Raw genomic sequence first — 12,537 nt, forward strand, 5'->3', positions numbered from 1 at the left:
GTCGTTATGTACATTCATAATGTATGTGGTCATTGTATAACTGTGTTATTGGGTGGCTCCAGGCCATGGGTTAAAAAACCTAACAGCAAAAGCACATGTGGCTCAAATTGAAAATTGCATTGTTATTCTAGCTGAAGACCATGAGATATACAGTGCAATACTATTTTTGCTTAACGGAGTTATGTTTAGACATTTTTCATAGGGCTTATACTACAATCAACATGCCACTCTTTTGCTGTATTGTTTCAACATCCTGCAGGAATTAACCTGAGTACATTAGACACTAGTCTATCTCGTGAATAACTGCCAATTTACTCAGTGATCCCTGTGTGCTGTATGAAATAACAATTTCAGTGTCAGGGTGGGGGATTACATCACCAGACACGTCACCTCTATGTGCAACAGCAAACTATTTTTCTCCACTTATTGTTCTCCTGGTGTGGTCCCAGAGAGAGACAACTTCCACAGTGTTTCTTCAGTGAGATCATTCTCAACCCCCTGCTGAGGGCTGGACTCCAGGTGGCAGCTGGTCAGGGTCCTGCTGAGCCTCCCATCTCTCTCTCTGTCTCTCTCTCTCACACACACACACACACACACATATACAACATTCACTCTGCTTTAGGACAGGATTGTTCCAGACCCCTTAACAGAAACGGATATCAGCATGTTTGACTCTAGGAATGCTGACTGACAACAGGTTCAGCTTGCCTAAATGTGTGTGTGTGTATTGGGTGGTGAAAGGCTCAAAGACCCGGAGTGTGTATCAGTCCCACTCCCAAGTCACCCACACCAGCTAATATAGATTTACCTGTGTCTAATTAATGTGCGTCAACCATAGACTCAAGGTGTCAACATGTAATAAACATCACTCTGATAATTATGCGGATGCGTGTGGAGGCTGCTTCTGTATGCATGTTGAGGCTCTTAAGAGACCAGCTGTGTTTGTGATTGCGTGCCTGTGTTGACTGCATCATTACCTTGTGGATAGACACACTGATGGGGTCTTGTGTTTGCAGAGTGTGCTAATTTGAGAGTTTATTACCGTTTATATTTAACTGACTTCAGTTGCCACTCGGGCTGCATCAAGTGTGTGTGAGAGAGAGAGACCGAGAGTTGATGCGTATTGGTATCAGTGTATCAGGTTTACATTCAACCTGTATGAATGAACGAGTAAACATAAGGGTCAGATAGTGTTTATATACATGATATTTAATATTGTCCTGATATTGAGTTTTGCACAATCCACATCTCAATTGTCTCAAAGCTTAAAAATACTTCTATAACTTGTCTGCTTGTCTTTATATACATTTCCTCCTTTTATGATTGGTTTAGAATTATTAAGGGAAATCAGTAAGGGATAATGACCTTTTCCTGGATTCACCTCATCGGTGTACTTCATGAAAGAAGTAAGTGTCCTTAATATTTTGTATGTTCTGCGTAGTAGATGTTTAGATCAATGGGGCAATTCTCTTCGTCACCAATCACACTGCATGTGAGTGTGTGTGTGAAAATGGAGGGCTGCGTCATGGAGTGTATGTATGCACCCTACCCCCCCCGGCCCCCACTCGCCCCTGTCTGAATCACCAGCTGGTTCTCCCTGGAGGTCCTTTCTTGTTCATTTACGAACCACAACCTGGCTCTGATTTCTGTTGTTTGGGTCTCTCAGTAGATGATGTACTATGAGTACTACTTTTCTCCATCTATTGGTGCCTTTTTTTTTCTCTGCGTTCTCTGAATTTTTCATGTTCTTGATATTTGAGGTATTTCATCTGTTGATGCAGAGAGTGAAAGCCATGGTCAGCTACTAGTGAGTTCTGATGTCATGCAATGGTTGCATTGCTGAAACTGGGATAGGGAGGTATCTCTAAGTTCTCGGTCTCAAATTCCTTAGTTGCTAAATTCCTAATCCCAAAAGTTATTTTCATGAACTGACTTGAGACGCATGTGGAAAGTTTGTCACCTAATTTAGCCCGTGGCCATGGATTTGTCTCACTTTGTTTTGTAGGGTCTAACTGGTGGCTACAAACATGGTTTTAGAAAGATCTTATTGTTCAAGATTTTCCCCTCTCAACCCTAAAACCTTCTTCTTAAATGGGTATTTTGTCTGGAGTTTGAAGAGAACCCAGTTTGAGGAAACACAAGTTTGCGTGTGTGAGAGAGTTGTAAAGGAATTTAACGAGGGGAGCAGAGATCTAAGATTTAAGTACAGAGCCTATCATTGTTTTCATTTCAGTGGAGAGAGGGGAGTGAGCAACGAAGAGAGGGAGGAGAGGAGAAATGGATGACAGCAGTGTTGCTGTCATGAGTCTGTTACCTCCTATCAAACAGGGTGGTGGAATACATTACAGCTAGCATTTCCACACCCAAGGGAGATGCAGACGGATAGGGAAATTAAGGCTGACAAATGGAGATCTATCCACAGTCGCGTTTCTGTACACAAGAGGTCTTGTAGAAAGGATTGAAGAAACAAAGCCGAGAACTTGCACCATGTGCCAGGTTGCTTTTCTCAACTTGTGTATTACAACCCATGCGAGTAGAGTAAGAGTCTTGGACCACTATCCAAGCACTTCTTCACGAGACGAGTGAGAAGAGGGACAAGTGGGATCAGTGCTATCAAGTGTACGTTCTCTCCTCTTGTGCAAAGTTGCACAGTCTGGGAGGGGGGCGACGTGTTGGAAAGAGGCACTATCTAATCACTCCCCCATGAGGACGAGAGTGAGAGGGGCTGAAGTGAAGCCAAGGAAAGGGGAAGGGCCTGACATCAACAAGCCAAAACAGCTGCCCCCTTCTCCCCTGTGGAGAGAGAGAGGAGCCTGATGGAGTGAGGGAACGAGGGAGAGGAAGAGTGGAGGGTCTGTGAGTGTGGAGCAAGAGAGATCAGTGCGTGAGAGGTTGGAGGGTCTGTAGAGGCTGAAGGGGAGCGAACGAGGTACTGGCAAGTGGAAGGGGGAAGGGAAGAGAGAGGTGGTGAGTGCATGCCTGCATGCTTTCTGAGTGAGGATAGCCAGAGAGCGAGGGACAGGGAAGGGTGTAAGAGGAGAGGGGGAAAGGAGGTAGAGAAAGAGTGGAGGGTCTGTGCTGGAGAAGAGAGAGAGGGAGTGAGCTGTAAGAGGAGAGGGGAGAGAAGGAGAGCTTCATCCTGGGTGCTTTAAAAGACAGGACAGGCTGTCGGGGAAAGAAGGGCAGGGGGGTGTGAGAGTCACTGGGGAAGAGGGAACATGTTGGAGGGGTCTCCAGGAAGACGTTAGCTGTCACAGAAACATAAGGAGGCGCTTCTAACATGAAGCACTGAAGTGCAGAGGAGGGAAAGAAGAGGGACCTTCTGGAGACGAGAAACTTGTCTGGAAGAAGAGGCAGGACGGAGCTGTCTTGTGGATAAGAGGAGAAGAAAGTGAACCTAGAAGACAAGAGAGGAGTCTGCTGGAACTATGGGCTGCATTCAAAGTACAGGGACTCGCAGGACAAAGAAGCGTGAACCTGATACAGACCCAGAGGTAATCCCCAAAAAGGCAGACCCTGCGGTGCATCCTGAGATCCTTCAACTTGCTGAGGTAAGTGAATAACTGCTCTTTAGGGAACTTTAAACATGGCTGTGGGCAGCAGAATTGTGTTGCTTAAGATCACATGTAGTGTCCATCAGTAGTTATTTAAGAGGGATGCCAAAGAGCATTTTGTGTATGTGGTTATATATTGAAAGATCATGAGAAGACCCATACAAATCAATTTGAAACAACCCTTTGTATGCTGTAAGACTCGCATCTTAAGGGTCATTTTAACCACATCATTTCTACATACTGTGCATGGTCCTGTCACACTTATTTCAGATGGTAGAAGACAATGCTCAGTGTTGATAAGCAGACCCAGGAGGAGAAGCTGAACTTTGTTGAACCGTTACAGACTACACTCTTGTCAGATATTGGTCACATGGATGTCAACCAAAGGAATCCCAAGAATTACCACTATTAAACCAAGCCTGGACCCCGAGGCAATTCTTTCTCTCTTTCAAATTGTTCCTCTCCTCTCTGTATTTTTGTCAATGCACTACATAGAATAGAAGCATCTCATGTTTAGCCCTTAGGTATTTAAGCATGTGGGGCATGCATTTCGCGCCATGTACATGGTCCCTTTTAGACCTGCATCGGAAGCTGGAGCAGAGGTAACAGACTGGATTGACTCTCAGCCTGTGTTCAGTAAAGGGCAATTGATTTGCAGGTAGAGTAACACAGAAATCCATGACCAGTGCAGGATTTTTGGATCTGATATTGATATTTAGATCACAATTTTTTTGATTGCTGATATAAACTTTATATGAAAGTATTCAATTTTCTTGCATTCCTCACTTGAATTCAGCTTCGATTTAATACAGTCATTCCATTTTAAAAAATGATTTTGATTTGGTTCTATATCAATTAATACAACAAATAATGCTTTTTTCATGAATATGATTATAAATGACATGCACTGGGAATATTTGCAGATATGTCATTATTATGCTGAAACAAAACTTTTGAGAAATATCAGGTAATTGTATTGGGATAAGAGGCAATGAGAAAGGAGAAAAAAAGGAACAGACAGCAGAAGAAAGCAGACGATCAACTTGATCACTGTTAATCATGTCCCCAGGGTCAAGGTTCAAGAGGAAGTGGTGTAAGTTACTGTCCGGTTTCAACCCGCCGTCTGTCTGTCTGCTGGCTCTAATTAGGAACAGCGCACATGTATGGATTTAGGAGCGAGCCACACTGCTACATGCGTAAAGCCTCCGGTTGGCTTTTATAGAGTCTAAAATAAAAAGTGCCTGCTTGACAAGTTGGCTTAGCACCAAGGCTATACAACAGAATGTGTCCTTGCTCACAGATCATAGTAAATCTACAAGTCACACTGCAGCATACTGTATGTCAGAGTAATAGAACAAAGAGATAAAGAAAAAGAAGTTGAGATAAGATACCAATGTCACTTTATTTTATTAAATGGTCCAATACATTCTGTGCTATCTCTATGTGCAAAAGTGTACATGTATTTATAGAAGTGCACTTGAGTTTGTGTAATGTTTGTATGGGAGCTGCTGCACAGTGGACTTCTGGTTATTATTGGAACAAAAACATAATTCAAATCACATAAGGCTTCAGATCTCCTCAAGCCCGAACTGTGTGTGTCTCTGTCTGAGTTTCTGTGTGTTATGTGTGTGCATCTGCGTGTGTGTCTGTCCATGCCAAAGCATGACATAGTCCCTACTGGATGGGTGGACTCTGCAGTGGAGAGGAATGAAATGTGTCATACACACACTCTGGGAGTCCTTTATTTTGTTTGTAGTCTCTCTGTTTTCTCTCTGTTTCTCTCTCTCACACACACACACACACACACACACACACACACACACACGCAGTAACTTCTTCCCGTACCTATTCTCAGCATTTTCATGGCTGTTTAGAGGTGACAGCCCCTACTCATGCAGGGACACCGCTATAAATACCCTGCCAGAGTTGGAGCATACCCCTGCCTTGCCACCTGCTCCCGTCCCTTCCTGGCTGGAACGTGTGTGTGTGTGTGTGTGTGTGTGTGTGTGTGTGTGTGTGTGTGTTACCAAAAGCCAGGAGTCGTGGCTCCTGCTCTCCAGCATGTCATCAACAACTAGCTGTCACTGAAAAAACACTCACACAGACAGAGGCATTTTAGTGCCAAGGGGGTGTGTCACTGTCCTATGTATTCATTTACCTTCTGCATGTGACAGAAAGTACATTCACAATTTGTCATTACACGGGTGTTACAGACTATTTTTCTGCATGCAAGCTTAAACTTGTTACGGCACATTATCAAAGTTATTAGCTCTCTAGGTTTACAAAACAATATTGTGTGGGGGCAGATTTTTTGGGTTATAAACATTAGGTAACTCTTTTCTTAAATGGGTGTGGTGTTTTGGAAATGAATCCTTTTAATCTTGCTGTTGCTGTTTCCACACAAGAAAGCTCATGCAACCATCCAGTCAGTCATAAAGAAATCCATTATGCATCAGTCGGTGCCTGACCCGCTCCCCATCTCCATGTTAGAAGTGGAAGTGCTTTGGGCTCTGGAGCGGTCAGAAATGCCTGGAGAATGACATAGACTTTGGCTGCAAAAACCCAAATGGGGTGGGGTGCTCGAATACCGCCATTACCATAACAGCCACGGGAGCCTCTCTGGGGGTGAGTGTTCGCTCAACCCATATCCCTTGTACTGGTTTCACTGATACATATACTAACTCAATCTGTCACCTTCTCCTTTTACTCCTCCTCCCTCTCCTGCTGCACCGCCTAGTACTCTAGAGAAACATAGAAATGGAGGGAAACGACACAACCGGAAAGAAGGGGAAGACAAGACACAATGTAAAGATACTTCCCATTGATGTCAATGTTAAATTTAGACTTTTCCTCCATTACATTTACATATTTTATTATATTTGACAAATGTATGCTTGTGTTAAACCACTAAAATGCTAACTACAGCTAACAAATTTGGTCTGTGATGTAAGCGCATATTTACCCATGTTTTTAGAGAGTTGTAGAGCAGAAAGGTGCACAGCTACTTTTTTTTGTTTTTGCTCAAGGAGTTTTACACAGAACAAACATAAAATGCAAATAAAACTGGCTGCACAAAGGGCACAAAGACTAGCTACCAGGTGCTGCTAACGTTAGCTTGTTAGCTATCATTTTGTCTTTTTGACGTCACAACTACGCAAAACAATTCCTGATCTTGGTTGTTTTATTTCATTTTATATTATTTTTTTGATTTCATTTTATTTATATGAATTTATTTTAATATTTATTTACTCAATTCTTAATCGATATAGTATATATATTTATTCTTTTTAGTTGTATTGATAGATTGCAGATGATAGTAGGCTACAAATGTTTTTACCTTTTGGCATTGTACATTTTTTTGTACAGCAGTAGGCTAAAATGTTCCAGCTTAAGATGTAAACTTCTATAGGCTATGTTGTAAACATTGAAAATTGAAGTAAAAAAAAAACTGTTAGCTTTTTGTGACCCTGATTCTAGTCACGCTTTCATGGCCGTCCAGTCGACAGCTGTCTGACAACAGTACAGAAAGATATGTGAAGGATACAACACTGGTATACGTGATGACAGACTGTCGGAGGTGACGGAAAGGCTTCTGCTTCTCCTTCGCCTCTCTTCCGGGTTGCAGCGCCACATGAGGCCGAGCTGCACTGCTGCTGTTCCTCCACCGGGCGGCGCCCCAGGCCCGTCCAGCATCTGCAGTTTGAACTTCAAACTTACACACTGGCATTAAAAGATGAACAGCAGTGGCGAAATGGCAACATGTAACTAATGAAATGTCATACATTTAGACTGAAAAGTTGACGCTTGAGGCCGGGTTTCTTCTCAGCTGTGAGCAGTAGGTAGCTGTGTGCCTGACCGCCCCCTGATGCTGACCGACAGCTTCATGTAATTACAGTCCTGCTGTGGCTCGTTTCAGCCTCGACTCCGCCTACCTGGACTGTCGAGGCGCACATCATTAATCTCTGGACAATTATGCATACGATTATTCTGTGATGATTTTATGATTTATTGATAAGTTACTTAATAGAAAATGGCCACTTTTCACCCATTTTAAAAGGAGACTAACAACAGGGGGAAATGAGTAAGGTAGGAAAATCAGTTATTATGCCATCTCTTGTCAATTTAGTTTCGCCTCGAAAATGTAATTGGACAACAGAGTTGTCTCTATAAGCCATTAATGCGTTTTATTTACTTTCTTTTATCTATATTGATCTTAAGTAGGCTAATAAATGCAAAACTTTGTTCAGACGTGCAGGAACAACAAAAAATCCCTTTTTATTCTTAAAGGGACATGTAGGCTAGTGTGTTTGTGGTATGCAAGAGTAAATTTACGGTCACATTATCGTACTTTATTGTATTTTTAACTCCTACAGTATCATCATAATATTAATATAGCCTAATATTGCTCCTGTGTTTGTTTGTTTTTTTTACTGTGATATTTGTCCAACCTATCCTTCTCTATTATCGGATTATTATGCTTATTTTTTTTATTTTGTAAAGCTAAATCCCAGTGTTACTACTGTCACAGACTACTGTTCATCCTGTAGGTGAAATGAGGTCGGGTTAGTGAAGGGACTCGGGGAAAATACATACAGGACACCAACCCACTGGCCCGTTACATAAGTCCGATTGATCCTATAAATCATGAGTTATGTAATAACATTTTAAGCATAAATGGCTGAAGGGGGTAATGCCCTCCTCTTCCAGGTATATCAGTCTCTCTCTCTCTCTCTCTCTCTCTCTCTCTCTCTCTCTCTCTCTCTCTCTCTCTCTCTCTCTCTTCTTTCACACACACTCTCTCTGTCCTAAATCACACACACACTCTCACACACAGACAAGACAGAGAGACCCAGGATCCACGCATTCAGATAGCAGCAACCATTCATCATGGCAGTGGAGTAGACAGCAGGGGACAGATGTCAATACGCTGACCAGTCACTTCTCACTCTGTTGCTTTGGCAATGTGAAGATCAATACACAGAGCATACAGCAGCGTGCCTGTGAGCATCTAGCAGATCAGGCCACAGACCAAGGACCGCCACACAGATACAAATTTGATAAGATGTCCCACATAGCCTCTATCTGAGAGGTTTTGTTGTTAGATATGACATGGAGAAGAATTACATTATGTGTTGATATTATCATTAAAACAAATGAATGATGAGATCTTATGAAGAGGATATGGCACAGTTTGATGGTGATAGCCGCAGAGTCGCAACATACACAAGTTGTGTGTTTATTCAGTGTGATGAAAATTGCATTTCTCTATCACATGATATTGTTTAACAAAGGGCCTCTTAAAGTGAAGATACCCAAGATATTATAACTGTCAGTATTGTAGAAACTTCCTGGCTTAGCTATTGTCACCAATACTGGAATGCTCTGATAGGTTGACTGTATGTATAGTTACAGTAGTGGTCAGTATAGACAGATAATGAGGTGCCTCATGGTCTGCTAGCTGCTTGGCAAACTAGTCAAAATCACCAACCTTTGCTCATGGATTGTGGATGGGTGCTGAAGTTTCAACACTGGACATTTATTCCTAAGAATAAAAATATTGGTATGGAGGATGGCTCACTTTGTCAAGCTTTGTCTGTGCTGACTATTTTAGGAAGGAAGACTTCAGCAACTGGATTCAAAAAAACAGATTTATTAGTACTCTGATGTTGATTAAAGGAGCAGTAACATTGTTTTTAATGGAGTCAGGTCACAAGTTCTTTGTAGATATTTTGTTGAGGTTTGTGATCAGTGATTTTACATATCCACAGCAGTAGCCAATCAGTGATGTTAAAGTTCATGTTATGTAACCACACAAAGCTCATGGTAGCGTAGACCTTCAGTACATAACACACTTCTAATTTATACATTTTCTATTCATAAAGCATTTAGATGGTTTGCACTCCACTTGAGAGACATGGTTGCTTTAATAATATCGTGGTTAGGTGAATGAGTTGGCTCCCACTCAGACTGTGTGATGGAGTCCATAAATAAGTGTTTGTGAGAGTGTGTCCAAACCTGTGTGCGTGCGTGCGGGCACACAACACGGCACCTTCACTTCCAGAGTTAAAGTCAATGCCCCTCCTGTTTGGAAAAGCGAGGCATTGGAAAAAGTGAAAATGCCCAAGCTGAGAAATGTTTTTTCAGGACCGGAGAAATGCATCAAGCCATTTAACAGGAAGAGAAACACCAGTGTGTGCAGGTAGGGTGTTGGTAGCCCCCTGCCTCTCCCATTCCCTCCCACACCCACCTACACTCACACACACACACACACACACACACACAAACACACACACACACACACACTGTCTCCCCTCCGATCTCTCCAGGCACCTCCCCCCTCCTTGCTCAAGGAAAGATTTAATGGTTTAATGTGCATCACATGCTGTCAGAAGGCGTTGCCACAACTTTCTATAAACATTGTCCCACTTCTTTTCACTGGGACAGTTGAGTGTCTGTTTATAAAAAGTCAAATCCCTGGATTATGAGTCAGGGGAGCGCATATATTTGCCTTTGGCTTGACGCAGAGCCTTGCTGGGGCTGTGTGTGTGTGTGTGTGTGTGTGTGTGTGTGTGTGTGTGTGTGTGTGTGTGTGTGTGTGCAGAAACATGCATGTTTTGGTCTTTGACTTTTTCCTACGAAAGGTGGCGTGTACTGTGAAAATCAGTGTATTTGTTTGGCTCATGTGCCGTAACATTCATGTGTCTGAGGCCATGAATGTAACTTTGCTGCTGGGTGGAAGCTCTGTTTTCATATCTGCTCTATTGTTTCAGTTAAAAGTATTATCAATTATCAGTCAGTTTAATTAGGCTGCTCTTGGTGTAGTCAGTATTATCGTGCACCCTATTAACATGAGAGTGTGTGTATGCGTTTGTATTCATAAACTGTGCTTTAGTGGGGTGACACCTCACACTGGGCATCTATTAATTCATTAGCAGTGTTTGAGTTTATCATGTAGAGAGAGAGAAAGAGAGAGAGAATTACCTTCTTCTCTGTCTGACTGCTTTGCCCACAGAAGCTTGTGTGTTATGTTTACACAGCTGCCATGATGGCCCAGTGTCGTACCACCTTGCAGTGTTGAATGGAAACTTATAGTAAGCCTAGCACTGTCAACAGGGCCCAGAGACCCCAGCTACTTCAGCCAGACTAGACTGAGACTCTAAACAAATGTTAAATATTTGCAAGTCTACATTGTATTTCCAGTTTTGGTTTGAAACCTGGTTTAGGTTTGTTCTGTTTGTTCCAGTGTTTCGTTCCTCTTTGGCCTTAAGTCAAACCACCTTTCCCCCTGAGTGGTTTGTATATACTAGCTAATTACTGTATGTCAAAAGATCGGTCTGTAGGGTAGTGGTGTCCAATATATTTTAAATTATTATTATTTATTTTTTATTTAACCAGGCAAGTCAATTAAGGACAAATTCTTATTTGCAATAACAGCCTGGCAAAAGGCAAAAGGCCTCTTGATGGGGAATTGGGGGAAAGGAAACAAAAAAAAACAGGGAGACAAGATAAGAAGGTTTGCAGTTTACAGATGGCAAGAGAAAACACATAAAACAGCAATGTTGAAAGAGACAGTAAAGCAGCACAGGCATAAGCTGGACAGACACATTATAAGGACTTGCCAACAGCGAACAGCATAACAAATAACACCAACAACAGGACACCACAAAAAGCAATTATAAAATGTGCAGCAGAAACATATGGCAGCGCCGATAAACTAGTGCAGTCATTTTGCTGATAAATTGAGCGTTCAGTTTGGGTATGTCACAAAAGTTGGGTATCACTGATGCAAGGCTTTTTGAAAATTGCTTTAAGTCCATCCATCCAATTACCCTCAGCTTGCCTGCAACCATGCAATACAGTGGTATGGGAGCATAGAAACAAGCTAGAGTCCAGGCTACTGTTTCTTCATCCTCTTAGCTAGAATAAGGGAAAGTGGAGAAGGGCGAGTTGAAAGAGGAGACAACAGGATGCCTTAAAACACACTGAACATAAAGCATACACTGACAATTACATTGTCTGTTTACTCTTGTCTGAATTGTAGATGATCAGTGCACATTTATTCTTTTGAGCTGTAGCCTTTCTTGTCTTGAGTCATTTTATTTACATTGTGTGAGAATGATCAGCATGGGCTCTCTCTCTCTCTCTCTCTCTCTCTCTCTCTCTCTCTCTCTCTCTCTCTCTCTCTCTCTCTCTGTGTGTGTGGTTGCAGCTTGCCAAAGCAGGGAGCCATGCCTTCACAGAGAAGAGCTTCAGGAGGAAACGGGCGTGCGATGTGTGTCGACAGAACATCGACAACCCTGGGGCTTTCTGCAAGGGTGAGTCCACGTCTCCGTCAGCCAGCAGACCCAGACACACAGCCAGACTGACTTGCATGGATGCTCTCTAACATACACATAGACCTGGCACAGACAGGCAAGACCCTGACTGTCTCTGCCTGTCCGACTGTCTCTATTTTCTGCTTTTGTCTCTGTCTCTCTGTCTCCCTGTCTCTCGCTCAAAGCTGATTGTCAGAATGAAGCATGTACCGCTCACCCCCCCTCACCTCTCTCCTCCCCCTTCTGTTTGCAGAGTGCAAGGTTGCAGTTCACAAGAAATGTGAGGCCAAGGTAAGCCAAACGTTTCCTCCTGAAATTCACTTTCCCTCCCTCTCTTGTTTTGAGCAAATTGTGTTGCGAGGCCTGTGTCGGAGGTTCCTGGATAATGATCTTGATATGATGTGAGCCCTGAGTGGAGTAAGCCATGTGGAGGGTGATGTGTTCACTGACCTAGATGTCTGCTTAAAGAAGGCCGCCCCCCTAAACTACAACCAGCCAGGTTGTTATGAGTAATTCAGTGATCTAGTAATATGGCATGGCACGAGTTGTTGGGAATGTTCCAGACCCCAGGAAGGAGGATTATGTTTTCACAGTGACTTTAATAAAAGCTTGAGTTGAAGCATTGTCATTTTGTGCTTATAAAATAATAATAATATATTTAACACAAT

Source organism: Centroberyx affinis, unplaced genomic scaffold, assembly GCF_046629955.1.
Source record: "Centroberyx affinis isolate AG114_WGS23_722 - 3 ecotype Tasmania unplaced genomic scaffold, CSIRO-AGI_Caff_v1 ptg001738l_1, whole genome shotgun sequence".
Classification (NCBI taxonomy): Eukaryota; Metazoa; Chordata; class Actinopteri; order Beryciformes; family Berycidae; genus Centroberyx; species Centroberyx affinis.